The sequence below is a fragment of the Callithrix jacchus genome, chromosome 6 (assembly GCF_049354715.1).
Source record: "Callithrix jacchus isolate 240 chromosome 6, calJac240_pri, whole genome shotgun sequence".
Taxonomy (NCBI): Eukaryota; Metazoa; Chordata; class Mammalia; order Primates; family Cebidae; genus Callithrix; species Callithrix jacchus.
In genome coordinates this window covers 86129071-86152592 of record NC_133507.1, presented here as the reverse complement: position 1 = coordinate 86152592, position 23522 = coordinate 86129071, and the positions used below count along the sequence as shown (strand labels likewise).

Genomic DNA, 23522 nt, shown 5'->3' with positions numbered 1-23522 from the left:
GGTACAGCGAGGGGGAGCATATTCCACAGTCCACTAAAATGGAGTAGGTGGAAGGAAGACTCAAAATTGGAAAGCACCTTCTATTGGGAGCCAGAACACTGCTGTACACCTTTAAGCAAATCAACAGGCCACAGGGCAACTGACCCACCCCAGGCCTCTGGTATCAGGCCCTCCTTCCAAGCGCTGCTGTCTTCAGCCTTCCTTATCATCTTCAGCATGAGCTATTTATCAGCCTTCTAACTGATCTCCCTACCTGTAGCTACATTTAACATCTTCTACTCTTCTTCTGAAATTTATAAATATCTTGATGTCACTTTTCTACTCAAAAAACTATACTTTTTCTATGAAATAAAGAAAATTATTTAACAAGAAATAAGAAACCTTACAATTTGGTTCCAAGCTCCATTCTAGCCTCAATTCCTGTGACTCTCACAGACACACTATTACTCTAAATACTAAAGACACCATTACATTTTATCAAACACTCCATACCATACACATTCCTAACTGCAAGTACTGCTCGTGCTGTTTCTTCTTGCTGAACCCTTTCGCCTTCATGACCTTTCAAATTCCTATAGTTCAAGACTCCATTCACATTTCATCTCATCCAAGAAGACTTAGGCAATCACTCACCCATATTCATCTAGTACGAAATAATTATGCCTTCCTCTGTAGTACCCTAAATTTTGCTTTTATCCCATTTAGAGCACTCACCACAATCCTTCTTATACTATAGTTATATAGTGTGTATGTGTGTCTCCCAAACAGATCTCAATTTCTTGGCAGTGAGGTTTATGTACAATTTGTGTTTGTAACTACTCATAACCCAGCAAAGCGCATGGTACACAATATTCACGTAATGTATTTTGAATTCTCATCAATAGGCTATAATTAAGTCACCATCTTATGAGGAATAAAACAAGGCATATTCCTGAATTTGAAAATTACAGTGTCAATACAAAGTAAATTGTTCAGGTATTACTATGGTATCCAACTCTTCAAGTAAATCCTAAATCACTGCCAATATCATTGAATAGAAAGATAAAGACAGTAAAATATAAAGTGTGAGTGCTTACTGGACAGCATAAAATACAGAGGAATGGAGAAATGCAAAGCTTAAAGCTACACATATTAGAAGCATTATCAAGGGACACTTAAACAATTCATTTAACAAATATTTACTAAGTGTATACTTAGTAACTATACTTTTTTACCTTTATTCTCAGTGACAGTATAGTATGTATATAGTATATGTATAGTATGTGTATAGTATAGTATGTGTATACTCTACTGATCACTGTATATACTACACTGATCACTGAGAATAAAGGTAAAAATAATAAGGGAGGGCTGATATTTTACATGCACTTTTTTACGTGTAAAGTGTTGACCTTTATTACTTCCAAAAGCATCACCAAAAGATCTGCTTAAGGACCAAAGAGAACTACCAATAACCAATTCTGAGTTTAAATCTAGAAACTATTTTGCCCACATTGTGATTACGTAAGAACTCTTCTCCCAGGACTGCTTTTGAATGGCAAAAGGGCTTCCTTTATTCTTAGTGACTATAAACTGCTCAGATAGAAAATTTGAGTTCCAAACACTTGAATACATTCCCTGCTTTGAATTAAGTTCTATCCATGCACAGACTGTTTTAGTAATTAAAGGTACTAACAACCTTGCCATCATGAATAAAATAAATTTATTAAAATAGCGCTATATAGGGGATGTTGTATGGGAGACAGTAGATAGTCATTTTGTCCTGTGAGGTTAAAATAACAGAAACTGAATGAAAATACAACAAAGAGAATTTAAGTTGGACACTGGAGGAGTTGTAAGATACTGATTCCTACCAAGTCTGAGCCATTCCTTCTGCAGATTTTGAATGAAGAGGCAGTGTGCATCCTTCTAAGACAGACAAGGGCAAAACAAGCAGATGTAAAGACATAACCTCTTAAGATTTCTTTTGGATATGAAATTCTATTGTACATAACCACTTGCTTGTGTATTAAAAGATATAATGCTGTCCCTCTAAGAATTTAGAAACATACATAGTCAAATGTCAACTAGTGCAAAATCTGGTTTAATATGTCTTTTGCCATATGACGTTTCCAAGGATCTGTAAATCAGCATTAGTAATACAAATTATCAAATGACCTGTTTACCTTTTGAATAAATAAATTCCAATTGCTTATTTCTTTAAAAATCGAGATCTTAACATATGAGTACTACAAAATATCTTTGTTTAAACAACAGTCTATGCATAAAGTTAAAAGCAATCATATTTATTTTTTACTCATGGAATAACATGCTCCCAACAAACATTGGTACTAAATCATTTTGAGGACATTCTTTTTTCTTAAAACAACTCTGACATTATTACACTCATATCTCCTTAGCAGTAACAAACAATTCTACAAAATTTAGTCCACAAACCCACACAAATTAAAAATATTACAATATCCTTTAAATGTATAAATGATTTATACCCATAATATTAACAAATATATTCCTTAATATTCATTCATTCTTTCTTTCCTTTATTCATTCAAGAAGGGATTGTTGAGGGTCAATATGTAGGCACTATGTTAAGCATAAAGACACCAAGATGACCCAATTACAGTTCCTGTCCTCAGACATGGAAACATAACAATACCAATACATATGCACTATGTGTTCAAAAAATAACCAATAGCAAGTTACTATATAAATTTATATATTATATAAATTAAGTATCCAAAGAAGTTCAAAGGTCCAAACAACTAACTATACAAAGGAATTAAAGACGGACAGCAGATAACTTTAGGATGGCTCATTCAACACTCATTCTAATTCCCATTCTCCCTGCCTTCCTCCAAAAAAGGCTAGAAAGTTAAGATACTCATTATCTCATTCTACATGCTAGACAGTGAAAATACTTCTTATCTCATTCTAGAGGTAGTTATATGGGACATACTTTTGACCAAAGAGAAGTAGACAGAAGTCCCTGTGAGCAAACATCCCTTTCTAAAGAAAAGAGAAAATATCCATGAGAAGAAAGCTTATGAGCCCTTCTACCTTTGTTCTTCTTCCTGCTTGAAAGTGAAATAAGAGGCAAAAATAACATGCTAAGGGTGGTGGGGAAGAAAGACATTACCTGGATCCCTGATAGTATCAGTTACCTGTGAACTAACTGCCTTCAGATTCTTATGAGACAAATAAAACCCTAACTGATTTAAATCACTCTAAGATTTTCTACTACTTGGAGCCAGAGGCATTTTTACCATTAAAATAGGAGATACTTCAATTAGACTATTTATGATTCTTCCTTTCTTAAGGTATAATCCAGTCCTTCCTAGCTAGAAAAAAAATAAAAGAATTTTGAATTTTCTTTTCTACAATTTTCTATAATCTGAAATACCTTTATAAACATGGTCAAATTCCTCCATGGAAATCCATTTGTTGCACAGTTAATTACAAGATCTTTTATTTCTTAACTGGAACCTTCAATCCCTCTAATCTATAAGATAACATTTTTCTATAGTATGGGATATATCATTCATATATATAATACACACATATAAGCAAATAGCTGAAGGTTAGAAAGAAAGAAGAAAAGAAAGAGAAAGCAGGGAGAGAAAAAGGGAGGGATCTAATTTATGTGAAAGTGTAAACAATGCTTTTCATTTTTGTGAGCACCTTAGAAAGTGGCTTAAGAATAAATGAAAGATCACAAAACAACAGTGTTCTTTAAACAGGGAAGACTCCACATATATACTTGAAATCAATGATTCTGTTTTAGAGAACTTTTTGAACTTGAAAAATGTATATCCCAACAAATATTTTGTGTCTAATTTACCACTAGCATTATTGTATTATTTAATATTCCATCTATCTCTGGTCATCTCCCTAAGGTAATCGTAATACAATAATTATTCTCTATGTACGTTTCTCTTGGGCAAATTTTAAATGTGTACTATTCTTGGGATAATTTCTATTGTATAGTGCTGAAAAGATTCATTAATTTCAATCACCATCAACTCCATACACCACATATACTAGTTCCTCCTTTTTTGTTCAAATATATTTAAATATATTTCACTGTGGCCATTCAAAAGAAAATTACACATTCCAATAACATTTGAGTGCTTCTCAGTTACCCTTTCAGTGGTTCAGGGTAATGATAGAGTAAAGAATCATGTTCTTCCCAGGCTCTCCTTTCTTTCCCCCCATCTGGTAGAATTTCAACTTCAAATTTCCTATGCCAAAAAGCAGTGGGTAATGTCTAATGCTCTTCTCAAACAGTAGCTTACTTTGGAGGGAAGGAAAGTGAGAGTCAGGAGAAATCACTCATTCCTGCTTCTAAAGAATCTTAGCATATGTGATAAGCAATCTCCTATTCTATTTTCCTAAAATAAAATTACATAAACATAATGAGGTAGGGGTGAGGGAAGAAAGGAAAACAAATAAGAATTAAAAATCTTTCAACTCTGAGTATAGGTAATTCCTCACAGAGTAAAATTACTGAGTTGTCTAGCCTAAATTCTCAGGAAGGTAAGTCAAAAAATCTACATATTCATAAAACCTGTAGTTTATATATTCCTTAGCATCAGTCACAGGTAGAAGCTTCCTCTGTAAAACAAAACAAAGCTACATTCTATTTCCTGAAACTATAAGAATGGGATAAATGGCCGGGCTCGGTGGCTCATGCTTGTAATCCTAGCATTTTGGGAGCCCAAGAGACCATCCTGACCAACATGGTGAAACACCATCTCTACTAAAAAAAAAAAAAAAAAAAAAAATTAACTGGGCGTGGTGGTGTGTGCCTGTAGTCCCAGCTACTCGGGAGGCTGAGGCAGGGGAATCACTTGAACCTGGGAGGCAGAGATTGTAGTGACTCAAGATTGTGCCACTGCACTTCAGTCTGGCAACAGAGCAAGACTCCATCTCAAAAAAAAAAAGGGATAAATAAGGATAATAACTATAGTCACATAACATAAATGCTTTTATTTTAAAAGCAGTATTCAACGACAACTTATGACAATCCATATGATACAAAAAAAAATTCAGAGAATGACAAATCTCCCTTGTTTATTATCTCAACTGCAATTTCATTTTCAGTTATCTCCTTTCAAAAATAAGTATCTGGGTCCTTACATGATATGAAGTCCTTTTTCTCAGGCTCACTTTTATTTGGTTATCTTTTTAGGTGCACTAAAGATGGAGTTTACAATAAACTGAACAGACAGCGTACAAAAGGCTTTTAGAACTATACCATATGGTCCAGGGAAGGGAACAATCTGGACGATCCCCACTTCAATCTGCAAGCTTGTCCACCTCTATAACACATTATACCACTGTAATAAAATATTAAGATGGAAACGTAAAAGCTAAAATAGTCTATCTTTAGCATTACCAGGCAACAGCACTTCCAAAAATTTACTGATAAACTTAATAAACATTTACTTTCATTTACATTCTGAGATGTTGGTATGCATCACTAGGCATACAAACCTAGGCCACCATTCAATAGAAACAATATTTCAGCAGGGCTATGTGTGGGTATTCAACTTATGCTTCAGAAATTTAGAAGGAAAAAAAAACACTTTTACAGGGACATTTTGGCAGAGGCTGATGTAACAGATGACACATTCTTGGAAATCAAATAAAAGCAATAGGGAAATACCCATTGTTGCCTGGTGAAGGCCTAATCACATGGACACAGCTGGAACCAATGTAGATCATTCATTAATAAAATTGTATTGTAGTAGCCACTTTTTGATGCATTTCAATTGCTGCTTTAGCCAAATCCCTGAATTTCTTTGTTCAATGTTAGTAAGATTGTTGTAATGGGAAATATGAGAAGATTTAGGACAGGGAGAAAAAAAAAAAAAAACCTGTTCTCATGCTAAAAATGAAGCTAACTCAAAAAGCTAAATGTCACTTTACCTTGCAATCTACTTACACTATCAGCAGCTTAAAATATGCAGTGTAAACCTAAAAAAGAGGAACTCATATGGTACTATAGATAAAAAGTGAGCAGTGTGAGATGCCATAGAAAACATATGAATACTTGTATAAGTATTCCACAGAATGATAATATGTCAGAGAGTGGAAGAAATTAAACCGTATAAAAAATTAAGAGGAAAAATCAAACAACTGAATTAACATGTACTCTTATCCAATACTATCTATTGAATTTTGACATTAAAATATGTACCATTATGTTTAAGGGAAGATTACTCATATTTTGACCACATAAACTTAAAAATCACTATTTGTGGCCGGGAGCAGTGGCTCAGGCCTGTAATCCCAGGACTTTGGGAGGCCGAGGCGTGTGGATCACGAGGTCAAGAGATCGAGACCATCCTGGTCAACATGGTGAAACCCCATCTCTACTAAAAATGCAAAAAAAATTAGCTGGGCACGGTGGCATGTGCCTGTAATCCCAGCTACTCAGGAGGCTGAGGCAGGAGAATTGCCTGAACCCAGGAGGTGGAGGTTGCGGTGAGCCGAGGTCGCGCCATTGCACTCCAGCCTGGGTAACAAAAGCGAAACTCCATCTCAAAAAATAAAAAAAATCACTATTTGTTATTACATTACCAATATTTAATATCAAACAAGACATTGTTATGTTTGAAAGCTATATTGACATTCAAATGAAATAAAGTACTAGTTATAATTATAAACTTGGTACTTGATATAATAAAATCCTAGTTAAAATAAAAAACAGTACTCAATTTTGCTGTTATCTCTTAATTTCTACAAATATAATCATTAAGTTACTACATTATATTCCTGAAAACTATATAATGTCAAACCATGAAGATATAATAGGTTTGGTATGTGTTCTTAATTAAAACTACAGAATCTATTGTCCATAAATTCTATTCTACAAAAATGAAAAATTCAACCGTATTTATCAAAAAATTGCTCAAACATTATGGCTCTTAAAATTTCTCCTATGCCTCTGTGTGTAGAGAGAATAAATAAATAAATAAATAAATAGGACAATTCACGTAGCATTTCCTAAATCACTGAAAGATATATTCTTATCACAGAAAAATAAAGGATTTCACTGCAAATAAAAATTAAACTACTGAAGAAAGCATATTTAAAGTCACTGAATAGTGCTTAATATGCAATAAATATTATTCAATATACACAGAATAAAAGAGGTTTGTGTGTGTGCTATCTTTACTCACTAATCTTAATATTATCAGACCTTAGCACAGGGGATTCAAGACAGACAGTCGTGATCAAGTGAAAAAAAGTTTCCCTGGCATTCTTTCTCAAAACTGTCAGAATTCAGAAGTTTCAAATGTTGACCTAAAGATTTAATTCATATAACTTAATAGGCATCCCACCCAAATTCATTTAGTAGCTCTGCAGGAAAGAGGAAAAAAAAGTCACTTTGCAAGTTTAGAAAGACAGCTTTGGGAGCAATGGGGAACTGTAGCATTTATTACACGTGCATTATGCATACAAAGCCATTTGAGTATTTGTTTGATTTGCTAAAGTATTGAACCAATATGTTGCTGAGCCTGTTCTGAATGAGAGAAAATAATAGGTGAGTTTATTTACTGCATACTTCAGATACACCTCTGTTTTACAAATTCTTTTAATAATTTTAAAGAATTTTCGAAATTAAAAATAAATCTCCAAAAAACACCAACTGTTAGATTGCACAATTTTAACTTAAAGTACCCATAATATATATATTTCCCAGTATATATGGCATATAAAAGTGTTTCACATTAATAATTCTAACATGAACCACTGTTTACTTCCTTTTTAGTCACATTTGTTACACTGCTACAAAAATACATGAGTTTTTCTTTTCAAAGTAATTTTCTTATATATATATACACACACACACACACACATACACACAAAATTGTGTTTTAGGTTTTGGGGTACATGTGAAGAACATGCAAGATTGTTGCATAGGTATATACATGGCAATGTGGTTTGCTGCCTTCCTCCCCATCACCCATATCTGGCTTTCTCCCCATATCAAAAATCATTGGCAATTTTTAAAATAAAGATCAGTCAAAATAATATCAATCTCCTCCTATAAAAACATATTCTGCCTATTAACTATTCTTATTTTGATTGCAAAACTAATTTTTAAGATAGACCACTCTAAAAATCTAATTTTAACAATAGATCCCTCAAAAGTAAATCATTTGTTTTGCTTAATACAATAGAAAACACACTTACATTGTGAAGAACATTCTACGAAATTTCATAGAATGCTTGCTCATAGTGAAAATCTAGTCTCCTGCTCAAATCATCTCTATTTAAAACTCGTTATGCCACATTTTCACGCTCCTAACAGTGGGTCACTAATTATAATTTAGTGAGAACTGGTAAACTTAAAAACATTTCTGAGTTTTACCTTGCATTTTTTGTTTCAAAGGAAAAATATTTTAAATGCACATCCTTCATTTTAATGTAAGATGCATTATTTTAATGCATTCTTTGGCATAACTTTGTTTTGGGTCTTTTCAAGAAACAAGACTTATCAGACATTCTAAAAATGAGTATTCAATTTGTAAAAGATATGAACTGACCCTGAATTTTAGATGAAAACAGAAAACAATGGCAGACATTTGGTCTCAACAAGAGATACCTTGGCATAAAAATCCATATAATACAGGCAAATATTACTCAAAAGTTTCCATTCAAATAATAAATTCTGAAGCAGACAAGATCCCAACCAATCAAAAATACTGTGTCAACATGACCAAAGTTAGCAATAACAGCAAGGATACAACTGTAAAGAAAATATCTAAGAGAGTGGAAAATGCAAATATAGCACCAACTTCTATAAGGAACAAAGCCATTTACTAAATGAGGAAGTTGTAAAAAGAATGATATTTCTATTTCAGAAAAAAATATTTCTTTTCACAATGGTGGCCTGTGTGAAGAAAGAGGAAGAGAAGGGGGAGGTGGTAAAAGGTGTAAGTAGGAAAAACTAAGGCTGCCTGCCTTCCTTCGGTGATGCTGTGAGGGTAGACCCTCTGCCTTACAAAAACCACTGCCAGAACCAAGCTACACAAAACATTTTGGCTGCAAGCCTATAACAGTGCCAGGCTGTTTTTCATTTTTGTGCTAGACTCCCTCAATTGAGACAGTGTGGGATTGTCACTTTGATGCACATAGAGAACAAAGAATAATATAGTTTAGGGGGGATTTTCTTGCCCCTTTAAAGTCAGGTTAGCATTTTGTTTTCTCTGACAGGTCTTGAAAAGACCCAAGAAACAAAGTTATGCCGAAGAATGCATTAACTGCCTACCAAAATTAACATCAAGTACAATACTGTCAACAGTTTAAAAACCATGTGAAAGATTAACATTTTTTAAAAGCACACTTAAAAGGGGTCCAAGTCATATAGTTACCTGTTTAAGAGGCCAGAGACCAAGAAATACATGATTCACAATCACATAATCTTATTTAAAAATCTGATGCCACGAAGGCAGACCATAAAATCCAGGCCAAAAAAAAATAAGTATTATTATTTTTAGGTCACTTTTCAGAGACAACTATGTCAGCTGCTACTCTGACCTTGATTTCTCCAAAATCAAATAATCTGATGAAAAGATTATAACATTAGAATCTGAATACTTTAAGCCTTCACAGAGAAAGAGATGATAAGTGATCAAAAATGTTTAAAGAATTAAACCACAAATCATCGAACAAGTTGCCACAGACACAAACAGGAAAACCGTCTCTTCGATCCTATTCAATTCTGTACTAGAAGTGAAGCTAACACAAATAAGAAAGCCGAGTGAGTGCTGCTGCAACCTTCAACTATATGTACTATACGAATATGGTGACTAAAAGATACCAACAAGCCATTATTTCCTAGATGTATGACCTTTTTTCCTTTCTAATGCACAAGATGAGTAAAGGTAGAGCTCCATTTTCTACAAACCAAATGAAAAGAAAGTAAGAACTGTGGCAAGCTCAGATCCCATGCTGGCATACTGTTCGCTAAGCTCAGAATCATCTAGAAGCAGTATGCTTCTCCCTGCCAATAAGAGGGGGGAAAAGTTGTGCAACTAATACAATATTGATAAATAGCACCAAACGTCCACTAGTAGTTTCCTCCTGTACACTGCCATTGAATCAGCTGTTAAAAGAAGACCAATAGCTGTTACAGAAATAGCAAGAACTAAACCACTTGCCTCAGATGTTATACATGGAGGCATGGATCATTTACCACCTGAGCCTATCTAATTTCCAGCAAAATGATCCCCTGCCCAGTTTTGTTCACAGCCACAGAATCTGATAACAAGTCACGATCCGTGTTGAGAAAGGCAGTCGGGGAGTGAGAACATGGGGAAGGAATCAAGTGAGAACAGTGGGCAAACTTCAAACAATATTCACGCTTCTCTTATTATTCAAATCAGTGCCCATGCACAGCACTTTAGGATGACAAAAGCTGTGTTAAAGGACTCAGGTACAATGATTTACTTTTGGTGGTAAGGATAAGTCTGCCATGTAATTAAAGAATGCATTATTTTGCTCCTCACTGCTCTCCTTTTATATTTCTTTTTTCTCTAGGACATACTGCTGATGGTATTACTGCATGGGACACTGATAGTTGCAGGCAAAGCATTCATGTAGTGCCAAAGTGGTCCAGAGATGTCTGGCTGGGCTTAGTTCAACAAGGAATATGAGGCAAAAACAGAAAACAAAAAGAAAAAAAGGTGTAAAAGAAGCCAGGCAATAGACTGTATTTTCTGTTTATTAATGGTACCATAAAATGGGGGTGAAATCTGGAAAAAGCAGCCAAGCTAACTCAATTACAAAGAAAGATTAAAGGAGTTAAATGTCTATAACTTGGCTGACAACCAAGGAACAATATGAGAGCTGTCTACAACTCTCCAAATAATATGCATAAAAAGAAAAGTAGAGAATTATTATCTACCATAGATGTATAAATATATGAAATAATAATGAGATAAAAATAAAGAAATCTGACTTTAAGCAGCAGGAAAATAATCTGGTGAAACTTAAAAAAGGCTGCTTCCTTCTCTTTAGAAATATCAGTCATCTTACTGACCCACACTGCAGTAAACGAGACATGACAGAAAATGCCCACATAATGCCAGAGGACTGAATTGATGGAGATATAAAAATGAAGTCCCATCTGCTTACCTGATGATCCAGATATACTGGTGTCCCTTTACATATGTCCAATCTGGCTAATGCAGATATACCTGTAAGATCACAAAAGTCATAGTTAGTACCTTCAAAATAAACTTGGCCTCAATTCTCAATCTTGAGCTAGTCAAGAGCTGATCTGGATGATCTAGTCTGGCTCTTGCATATTCCAAGATGGGAGAAGAATGTGCAAGAGCAGAAATTTTCTGAGTGATTCTAAAATTATTCTTAATTAATAAGAGATTTTCAGTCTCTCCCGAGATTTCCCAAATCACTTGTAACTCAATAATAATAATAATAATTCAGATTAGAGATCTTAAACCTTGATCACTGGATGGCCTGCAGGAATCTATGCACTCCTGAATGATATACGAAAAATTTGTGGGTTTATGTAAATAAGTATCTCTGGGAGAAGGACAATAGTTTGTCAGATTTGCCAAAAGGTCCATAGTCCAAAAAACTGTCAAGAATCTCTGATGAGGCTTGCCTAACATCTCAGAGGCAGGTTGGAATGCATATGAATGAGCACTCCAGGTTTGGGGGATCCCCCCCAGGGAAACACAGACACTTGCAGATCTGGGGTAAATACTTTAAGAACACTACTTTCTGGGAGAGCATACATCAGATTTAAACTGTTACTTAACTCATACAGCCCTGGGATCCCTGTAAGCCATGTTCAGTCTTGAAGAGAACTAAGATGTTACCATATATACCCAAGGGTGCCTATCATGACTTTTCCTATTCTGTGTATATTAAAGTCAGGATTTCTAGGAATATCAATTCTGACAGGGTCAGAACTCACACAGTGACTTATCCAAAAAGGTCCATTTATGACAAGCAAAAAACAAGGTGTGATCAAATTAATAGGAAATGTGGCTCCCAAAGAGTTTACATAACAAAATATTACAGGATTAGCCAAATATCTCTTTTAAAAGAGTTACTTTAAATAGTAATCCCAGAGTCAGAATAGGCTACATCAGAAAGAAACAAGGTTGGAGAACCTTTCAGGTACCAACTGTGAACAAGATGGGAAAGCACTCACAGCCACAGAGAACATCCTGAACTGAGGTATCACCAAAAAAAAAAAAAAAGAAGGGGAGGTGGATAAGAGAAAGGCTGAAAAGACAGAAATTAAGTAGAAGAAGGGAAAAATTACCTTTTGAGGTAGACTGTTTGAAATAATAACCATATATTCTCTCAAAACATAATGTATTTAGACAATCACCTTCTGGGCATCTACCACACACTGCACTCAGTGCTGAGGACTCAGTAGTGAACAGGTCGACAAAGCCCTACTCTGCTGGAGCTTCACTTTGGCGAATGGGAGAAGGATGCAGGGTGACAAGTATATCAGCAGTATCATTTCAATTTGTAATATATAACACGAAAAAATAAACAAGAAGATGTGACCAAGGCATGAGAGAGCAGTCTATACCCACCCAGCATGTCACAGAAATCTTCACTCCCATTCTCAGAGTCTCTAAGAGTCTTACAGAGTTGAGACCAGGAAATGGCGTTAGGGACAGCTAGCCAGACCTGTGAATTTCAGAGATGAAGACAGAATGGCTATTCTAAAAGACAGTATCACTACATCATTATCTCTGCACTTCAAAATACACACACCTAGATTGAGTGGTAATGTTATGACACAAGTTCTGCTTTTAGACTAAATCTGAGAACAATAAATGAATGGTGTTTCTGTATCTCTTTAAAAACTGGCTGACAATACTGCACACTGTGTACCCTTAATACAAAGAACCACTTTGTATCCAAATTCTTGTCAAGTTCTATTCTATTAAAAGAATTTCATTTTTTGCTTCTACAGACAAATCTGATCAACATGTACTATCAAAGAAAGGGGAGAAGAGGATACAAGGTAGCCAGCCTCCAAGAGAGCCCCCAGTAATCCTCACCTTAAGGAATTCATGCCTTTGTGTAATCCCTTCACTCATATCAGGGTTGGCCTGAGTGATCAAGAGGATGCAGCAGAAGTAATAGTTTCTGTCTTAAAAGATATTACAGCTTCTTCCTTACTCTTTTGGATCTTCCTGAGGGAAGCCAGCTACCAGATGCCACATTGTGAGGATACTCAAGCAGTCCTAGGGAAAGGTACACAAGGCATCTTGCCAAATAGCCAGAATCAACTTAACAGCCATGTGAGAGAGCCATTTTCTAAGCAGATCCTCCAGGATAGTCGAACTTTCAAATGACTGTCACTCTGGGTGACATCTTGATTGCAGCTCATGAAAGACCAAGAGCCAGAATTACCTAGCCTGCACTCCAATCCCTTTCTAACATGCACTCTAACTTCCTGTATTCACAAAGCTCAAAAACATTTCCCAGATGTTCTTACATCATGCTTTCCACAGGAGACCTAGGTTCAACCAAATCTATTCAAGGTTTAGAAAGAAGTGAGAAAATCAAGAAAGTAGCCAACTACAAATGAGTTCCAATCTTGTAGTGAAGGTATTTTGTTCTTCTGAAACAACTATGTAGATATGCTACTAAATGATGTCTAATCTTATAGATTCTAAGTAGCAAATGGCAGTGGAGTTTCTACTAGAATAGTATCATGGTATGTTTCTCATGGCTTGAGCTGTTCCTGGCTATTCAAAGTCAACTTTGGTTCCTTGGCACTTCTGCAAATTAAGTAGCATGTGATACATCTCTGTAGGCATCTCAAACTAGCTGTTGCCTGCAACTAAAAATCCCACAACTAAGAACCCACACTCTACATATGCAAATTCTCCTGTCTTGTAACACTTTCCTATCTCATGGTTGACTCTCCTTTCCATTACTAATCCCTCTACCTATACAATGAGTCCTATTCATTTATGCTTTTATTACGTTTCGAAGAACTTGCACTATCCGTTTGCTCCCTTTCTTTTCCACCGGTTCCTTCTTCTTCATCAATATCACAGTTCTTCCAACCCTGTCAACTATCCCTGTGAAGCTTCATAAAATAATAATATAAGCTCGTTGTCTTTAATTGAACCTCCATTCAATGCTTGAATTACCATAACTTCCTTACCCATCACTCTACCAAAACCACCATTTCTAAGGCTGGCAAGAACCTATTCTCATTCCTCACTCTACCAGATTGTGGCTTTGGCACACGTACCCACCACACCTCTTTGAAACTTTAATGATAAGGTTACAAACCTCCAGCTTCAATGAAAGAATCTAGCAACCCAACTTCACACATCATCATCACTCATGCCCACTGCACCTCCACCACCAGAGATATACAACAAATAGGCATACAGAGGCCATTTCAAATGCTAACGCTTTGAAATATTCTATCTCTTGAGGGCCTAACTGTTTAAAGACCACCAAAAAGACATACGCACTGTTTAAAAAAAAAAGTAGATTCTACAAACTATCAATATAGGAATATATTTCATTATTTTTCAGTTATTTAAGGAAAATAAATGTTTGGAAGTCAGAGATTCCAAAAGAGCAGTGCTACAAAATGAGTGTATGGCCTCTTAAACTTCCCAAAGCTAAAAGTTTAATTATTATTATTTAACATTTGCAAGCCAGAATATCTACAATTGTCAATCTAAGCTAGCATACCTGAGTCCTCTTTTTTTGAATGTAAGGTTTTCTACTACATCTGTCATGTCCCTAACCAGAAGTGATGCTGCTGACTTGACTTGATGGGGTGGGAGGGGAATTGACCCATTCCTTCCTGATAAAGCTACTATCTCTCAAAAGGCTGGCCTCCCAGAACGATGTGAACCAAGCTTCTTTGGTCAGGGGTGTACATAGCTCTTTTCTTTAGACTGCTCAGAAGATAGAACTTTTCAGAATACCCACAAAAAATGGCTTATTTTCATTAAGTTGCTTTGCATTGCCATCATTCATTGTCTTCATTTTTAATTCAGTGATATTTATAGCCAAATGAAATGAATACAGTCAGTTTTCCTCAATCTGTCTCAGCTCTACTCTTCATCTTCTGGGACCCAATTCATGTAATCCTTTAACAACTATTTATTTCACACCAAACTAGATATCTCCCTAAAGCCTACCAATCTAGCCTCTGGGCATATTTCCTAAATAAAAGCACTAGATCTCTATAAACCTAAAATTTGCATACTAAAGGAACAAATCAGCTATCAAAAGACCTAGTAGTATACAGCAGTTGCTCACCTCTAAGTAGAATTTAAAATTCATTTCAATTTATTATTTTTTAAAGAAACAGCAATTGACTTTGTCCCTTTGCAAAATGCAGTGTTTAATGGGCCTAGTTAAATTAGAGGTGATAGTGTGAAGCAAGTGTTTTAAATTGGTAAATTCTAAACCTTTTAATAAAATTACATCAGTCAGAAGTTTTAATAAGACTCAGCAGGACAGAGAAGAATTAACAGTCTGTAGGAATCAAAAGGGGTGATAGGCAATGATAACCTTAAATATTTGCATAGGGATTTATAATTTCATTGCTTAAAGGTTAATGAAATTATGTGGTATTTTGTCCACTCTTATCCAGTAAATGATTTCATGCCTTGATTTGTATATATTTACCAACTGAATCATACAAAGAAAAAATGACTCACTTACCAAATAATCTATTACATTTTTATTTATACACTCCTGGGTGCACAATTATCATTGCCTACTCTAACCAATAACTGCGCCCTCTAAAACAAAATGTAAGGTTTCCAAAGCATCTCAGAAAAAAAGAATAAACCCATAATTAGAACTCTGAAAGTACATTAAATTGTTAATCTGACTGCTTTTTAAAAAATTAGATATATTCCTTTATTTACTTTATACTTCAAGTCAACTATTGCTAAAGACTTGCTTTCACCAAATATAAACATAAAATCCACCCTAGAGATTGATGAAGGCATTCAGGATACACTAAGAGTGAAGATGGAGAAATGAAAACAGTACACGCAAACAAGTAAAACAGGTAAAATAGTGAAAGGACTCTACCCTGAAGCAATTGTTTTAAAACCTAACAGCATAAAAACAACACTGGGCATCCAGGAGGGTACAGGGTCAGCCGCTTCACTTAATACCCAGTTTGTTCTAAGACAAAACTGCAAAGAGCCTCACTTAGGCAGAGTGGTGCTTCCTACCCTGGCTGCATGCTAGAATCCCCTGGACAGCTTAAACAAAAACCTAAAAATCAACAACACTTAGGCCCCATAACCAGAGATTCTGGTTTCATCAGTAATTTAAAGAAGCTAATCAGGATGATTTCTTCTTAAGTGCAACTAGGGTTGAGAAATATGCCAGAAAACACTGGTTCTTAAAGAGTGGTCTCTGGACCAGCAGCACCAGTAACAGCAACAGGAAACATGTTAGAAATGCAAATTCTCAGGCCTCACCCCAGACCTAGTGAATCAGAAACTCTGGAGTGGGGCCCAGTGTTTTAACAAGTCTTTCAGATAATTCCCAAATGCACTAACGTTTAAAAAAACAATGCTTTAGAGTAAGAATGGCCTGGTTTTCAATTCTGTCTCCACAATTTACTAACTATATGACCCTTGGTCAGCTCTCTAAAATTCTTTCCTCACATGCAAAATAACTCCATTTCTTTTTTTTTTTTAACGGAGTTTCGCTCGTTACCCAGGCTGGAGTGCAATGGCGCGATCTCGGCTCACCGCAACCTCTGCCCCCTGGGTTCAGGCAATTCTCCTGCCTCAGCCTCCTGAGTAGCTGGGATTACAGGCACGCGCCACAACTCCATTTATTTAACATCGATATGTGTCAGAGTGTGCCAATAAGTATTTTATATACACTATATAATTTAATCCTTACAAGTTTGTCAGATAGATGATTGCCATTTTACACCCAAATATTATGAAACTCATCCAATATTACAAAGCTAGTAAACAGAATCAGAATTTAAATTCAAGTTTTTAAAATTCCAGAAATACTACTCTTTCCCTCAAAATATTCTTGCTGACCTTTCTTCTTTGTTCTTCCTTCCGTCTTCTTTCCTTTCTTTTCTTCTGTTTTTGTCTTCCTTTTTGACTTTCTGTCCATCTTCCTTTCTTACTTTCTTTAGGAGGAAGCTTGTCTTGCTACTATAAAGCTAGATATTACCTAGTTTGTATAATATTTATTGTGTGACTACAAAGTACTTACCATTCTACCATATGCTAGAAAGAAAAGAATTAAAATACAAAAAAAAAAAAGAACAATCATAGTAATGAAGTTATAAGCTAGCTGGAGATAGATCAGTTTTGCAAAACATAGTGACACATATAATTTCATTAACTGGTGGGGAAAAACAGAAATAACTCAGAAGTTCATGAGATTGGAGCTCAGAGACCAAGGCATGATTCCAGGGAAGTGGAAGTTTGAGTTGCCCTGAAACAAGAAGGAAAAAGTTTCTCCAGCACAGGAGGAGAAACAACAGCTAGAGAATATAGGACAACAGAAAATAAAGCTAAAGCAGTTAAATGGGTCCAGATTGTGACTTAGAATAAGAAGAGCTTACCGTTAGTATAGTAAAAACATAAAATGTTTTTTTCACAGAACATTTTTGATGAACTGATAGTAAAGAGGTAAGGTTAAAATCAAGTCATAGGAGCCTACTCTAGAAAAAATATGAACCAAGGGTTATGCTGAAAAGAAAAAAACAAGCAAGAGAAAAAGTTATTTCTATTATTAAAAGTGTTAAGTGTGATACACTCTTTACTATTTCCACAGGCTATTCATATCCATTACATAATATTTTCAACCATCCACTGATCTAACCAACACTGACCCATCACATTAAGCTAGGTACCAAGAATAAAAAGATAAGTAAGCTTCTGACTCCAGGCACACGGAGCAGCTTTACATAAGAAACAGACTGCCAAAGGTTTTATGCAACATTAACATAAGGTTATTAGAAATTCCAAAGGCCACTATAGACAGACCAATTCTTAGGGATGACTGCTGTGAAATTCCTGAAAGTCAATGAAGTATAAGCTACCCAAAATGTTATGCATATATCATATAAGAGGCTGGGAGCAGTGGCTCACGCCTGTAATTCCAGCACTTTGAGAAGCCAAGGTGGGCAGATCACTTGAGGTCAGGAGTTCAAGACCAGCCTGGGCAACATGGCAAAACTCTGTCTCTACTAAAAATATAAAAATTAGCTGGGCTTGGTGGCATGTGCCTGTAGTCCCAGCACTTTGGGAGGCTGAGACCTGAGAATCTCCTGAAACCAGGAGGTGGAATTTGCAGTGAGCCAAAATTACACCACTGTAATCCAGTCTGGGCAACAGAGAAAAACGCTGTCTTTTTTTTTTTTAAGAGTATTATCTCTATATTAGCATCCTAGCATCATAATCATCAACTCACAAATGGAGTATCCCCAGTTAATCCACATTTAGACTTAAATATGGATAAGAAAGACAGGCAAACATAAAATTTAGAGGTAAGCTTTTTTTCTTCTTCTTTTTCTTTTTTTTTGAGATAGAGTCTTGCTCTGTTGCCCAAGCCGGAGTACAGTGGCGGGATCTTGGCTCACTGCAACCTTCTCCTCCCAGTATCAAGCAATTCCCCTGCCTCAGCCTCCTAAGTGCTGGGACTACAGGCATGCGATATCATGCACTGTTAATTTTTGTATTTTTAGTAGAGACAGACGGGGTTTCACCATGTTTGCCAGGCTGGTCTCAAACTTCTGACCACAGGTGATCTGCCAGCCTTGACCTCCCAAAGTGCTGAGATTACAGGTCTGAGCCACCACACTCGGCCATGATAAGTTTTTTAATATTCACCTCATATATTCCATTTTGCACTGAATAGCTAATCAAAAAAACTATGCTCAGAAACCCACAGGAAGATTCTACCTATGTACTGAGCAAAAACTGCAAGACACAATGGGATGACTGCATTTATTAGCATCTAAAATTTCTAACTCTGTCAATGACAGTCCAATGCTGTATAACATCTTCCTCTTTAGTTTTACTATAATCTGACAACTCCATAATGCTCATTTATCTCCAAGAACCAATTTAAGATACATATATATACAGCCAACAGACTATGCTTCAATGACAAGGCACTAAGGGTTATTTTTTCTCAGATTAAATGTGAACTGAATTTGCTATGATATTAAAAATGATAGCATTTTGCAAACAATATATTTAAGAAACAGTAATGAATCTCTATTGAAGCTGTTTATTAATAACCTAGACAAATATCAAAGAACTGAATCCCAGCTGTTAGAAATGACTTGAAAGGTCACCTGGTAAAACACTGGCTTTTATCCCAGATGGGATCTAGGTCATATATAGTATTAAAATTAAAACAATGATATCAACAGACATCCAAGTACATCAAGTGATAATTTATCGGTCCCAATATATCCAATTCATATATTCCACTGTATTTTACTAAAGTTCAATTGCCTATCATCTCATTCTTTAATAATATAAACTATACGTGACAATGTGGCAGGACTAAAAGGTTGGTACTTGACAGTGGTTTAATCTCAATAAAAGTGATTGGTACAAAACCATCTTTTAAAATATTCAGACCATGCTATACAGATATTCACATGCACTTGGATCTATAAGCACTAAAGAACTTGTTTAGATTTACTGGCGCTATACCTGCTGCCAAAAAACAAGAAAGTTGTGCAGGTTGATCAAACACATCTTTGCCTCAAGTATCATGTAAATGTTTTCCACGAACGTGCCCCTAAAAGTTAACAGTCAAAGTAATTCAAAGGTTTCTCTTTATTTCTATATTTAAATCATCACAAGTTTGATCAGGCATGCAAATCCCTTTGGGCTCAGGGTTCCCATCAAAATGTCTTACAGAAATATTAAAAATTGAATGGGCATAAACAACTCCAACAGTGCGGAGCTCATGACAGCACTGCTGTGATCTATGTGTTTCATGTACCACAACATTGGGGAAGTTTGCAAGGGAAGATGAGCAACTAATTACTGTCTTTTGCTTGAGGGCAGGTGTGCTGATCTCTACAGGTGTCTCTGCAGTGCTGTGCCTAATGTATTGCTTCTTGAAGACATTCACTATAACAATTTGCTAAAGCCCTGCAAAACATCTGACAGAATACCAAACTGTTGGGTGTTCAGGAAGAAATATGTGTGACTTCTTAAAGTTAACACTAAGGAGAAACAGCAGTTAGGAGAGGCTATGTATTGTTTGTGAAAGAATAATATAATAAGTAAGTAACATAAAACTATTATCAGTCATACACATTAAAGTAGGATACTAATATTGTCTTAATAAGTATAGAAAGTTTTTCAAAGAAAATACAGCTATTCTCATTAAACAAGAAATTTTTTATAAACACAAATAATAATCTTATAATGCAATATCATTTTCATTTGTGAAAGCACAGTAGACAGTGTGGGGTATTCAGTTTCACAAGTATAAAAAAAAATCTGAGAAATTAGCCACTATAAGAAATTAGTAAATTAAATGGTCATCTGATGACAGGGAAGGTAAGAAAAACCGGTGACATGTGATACCACTTGCAGGATTAATATTCCTTAAGATTTTTCCTATAACTTGGAAAGAAGCAAGCTTAAGGATGAAGAGACACACCAACCAGAGATAAACGTTTCCTGTTTTGCTGCCTGCTAGCTGCATGATTTCGGAAAAGAAATGTAACCTCTTTATACTTCTATTTCCTTGTCTAATAATAAACACCCACCCCAATAGGGTTATTATTAAATGAAACACTGTCCCTTCACTATTTGGCACAGGGCTTGGCATGAAGTAAGTGCTTAATAAATTGTAATTAGCATCATGAAAATATCCAAAAGACATTAGTCTCCTATCATTAGTGAAGCATAAGCCTGTCTAAAAGCATCCTGGAAAGTAAAGACTCATCAGTGAAATGCTATTTTTAAAATATGTGATATGTTTTATGGTACGTCTTTTTAAGGATAAATATATGGCCTGGCTTTTAAGAAATCAGTCAATAACCAACATGCAAGTAAAACCTTTAACTAATTCTTTACTTTTCCTGAGTGATCCTTCATCTTGGTGAAAAGTCCCTATTTGTAATGTTGAAAATTTGTACAAAATTTGGTACAAAATCATCTTTTAAAATATTCAGACCATGCTATACAGATATTCACATGCACTTGGGATTTATAAGCATTAAAGAACTTGTTTGTAGGAAAGTTCATTATTTTCCAGCAGTAATGAAAAGTTATCATAATATTTCAAACTTTATCTATTTAAGAAAGACTCTGGTAAAATCAAAGTTAACATTTTCAAGCAATGAATCTGCTCAGAATAAGAAAATGTTAGGAAATGACAATATAAGATTTATACCAATTGTTTTCATCTACAATTCTCTATTTGTGTTTTTCTTTAACCAAATAAAATTAAGATGGTATTTCAGATCATTATTATTAATCGTCAACTGTATAAAACAAAATATAATTCTTCTTTTAAAAAATCAATAAAGCAAGAGTTAAAATTGTTTTATACTATGCTGGAATGAACCAAAAAGGGAAAAAAATTAAAGCAAGATATATAATAAATATATAAAAACATAGCATTTCTAAAATTAAAAATAATTAGACTCATGGGAATAATCAGAATATAATTATTTGAGGTAGTATCCCTCCCTCTCCCAGTAGATTAGTTCATCATATGCTCATTTCTTCAAACCTGGGCATTGAAATAACCTTCTGTTCTCTCTCCCTTTAATCCCTTCTTCCTGGTATCCACTCTGCAGTTTTCAATGGCATCTCAACCACAAGGAATGTTAAGAACTGATCTACTGTGCTTCCTGTAACACAGACCTAATTATGTCACTTCCTCCAACCCCAAAGATCTAGTCTAATGGGGGAGACAGGCATATAGATATGTAAAAAGTTGTGTGTACATGTATGACATGGAAAGTATTAATATTAAGGGAGGATAAATCCGAAGCCAATTCATTTTGCCTGTCATAAGTCAAAGAAAGTTTCACATACCTGATTATACTAGGTGAGACGATGTCTAGAAAACAAATTTAAGGCTTCAAATTACAGGTCTACAATACAGAGCCTCAATTTATTGTGTCTCAACTATATCCCACACTCTCCTCACATGGACTTAGATGCCTTCATTCTCTTACCATAGCAGACAATCTGCTGTCACCTGGCTTTTCCAATCCCTCTGCCTTGAATCTCTTCCTCATCCTCCCCATCTTTATAGTTTTTAAAATATATTCTTATACCCAGACATTTCTTCTGCTTAGTTTTCTTATACAGTTAAAGGAATTAAAAAGACTTGGACTTGGCAAGAGCAAGCTGGAAGACAATGGAACAAAAGCATTTCCGTCAAAAAATCTGTAAGAACCTTATTTCCAATTTAGAATTTAATTATTAAAACAAATTATCAAGCAAGTGAGGAAACTGAATCAAGGTATTTTCCTCTCACAAAACCTTTCTCAAGAATACTACAGGAAATATAAAACCAAAATGGAAGAGTAAGACAAAGAAGGATAACACTATGGGATGCAAGAAAAGGCAAAGGGAGTTTCTAGGTTAGGAGCAGAAAAAATCCCAGAAGAGGACAGGTCTAGAGAATGTGATGGGAGGAAGTCTGCTGGAAGAAAGTCTTTAAGAAAAAAATTGAAATATTATTACCTGATGTAATTCCCTTTATGGAAAATTGTAAGTAGTTCATAGAAGGTACAGGAAGAATTAAGAGGGACAAAAAAAAATAAGCAAATGAAAAATCAAGGCATTATTAACTTCATGAAATACAAAAAGTCAGAAACAAACTTTTCATTAGAATTACAATATGTTCATAATGCAACACTAAAACTAAGCCAAAAATTGAAATCTAACTATATTGGGAATGTGAGGAAAAGAGATGGCTGTGTAATAGTGAAAAATCTTCAAAGATCATAATATAAAGTCAACAATGTCTAAAATGAATTAAATCAAAAGACAAAAATGTGTATATATGTAATTTAGCAAATTGGAGATACATAATGACTAGAGGAAACAGATAAAAGGTTGCCTCTAGAGAAAGGACTTTTTTTGAGTCAAAATCTCTCTCCCATATCCCAGGCTAGAATGCAGTCACACAATTTCAGCTCACTGCAGCCTTGACTTCGTGGGCTCAGGAGATTCTCCCACCTCAGGCCCCGAACCGGAGTAGCTGGGACTATAGGCATGTGCCAGCACACCTGACTAATTTTGGGTTTTCGTTTTTGTTTTTTGGTAGATATAGGGTTTCACCATAATGCCCAGGCTGGTCTCCCACTCTTAGGCTCAAGTGATCCACCTGCCTTGGCCTCCCAAAGTGATACAATTACAGGTGTGAACCACTGAGCCAAGCCACCACTGTATTTTCCAATAGGTCTCAAATTTTAAACTAGGTCAATGTTTTACTTTGGCAAAATAAGAATTAATTTAAAAGAAACAGCCATGTTCATG

General features: G+C 35.3%; 1 protein-coding gene across 1 annotated transcript in view; it reads right to left on the bottom strand.

The window, feature by feature from the left end:
* Window positions 1-23522, bottom strand: part of QTMAN (queuosine-tRNA mannosyltransferase) — a 413460-nt gene that overhangs the window by 293932 nt on the left and 96006 nt on the right. The window contains 1 exon segment of the mRNA XM_078327881.1: window positions 11149-11210. The gene's annotated coding sequence lies outside the window, so the exon portion shown is untranslated.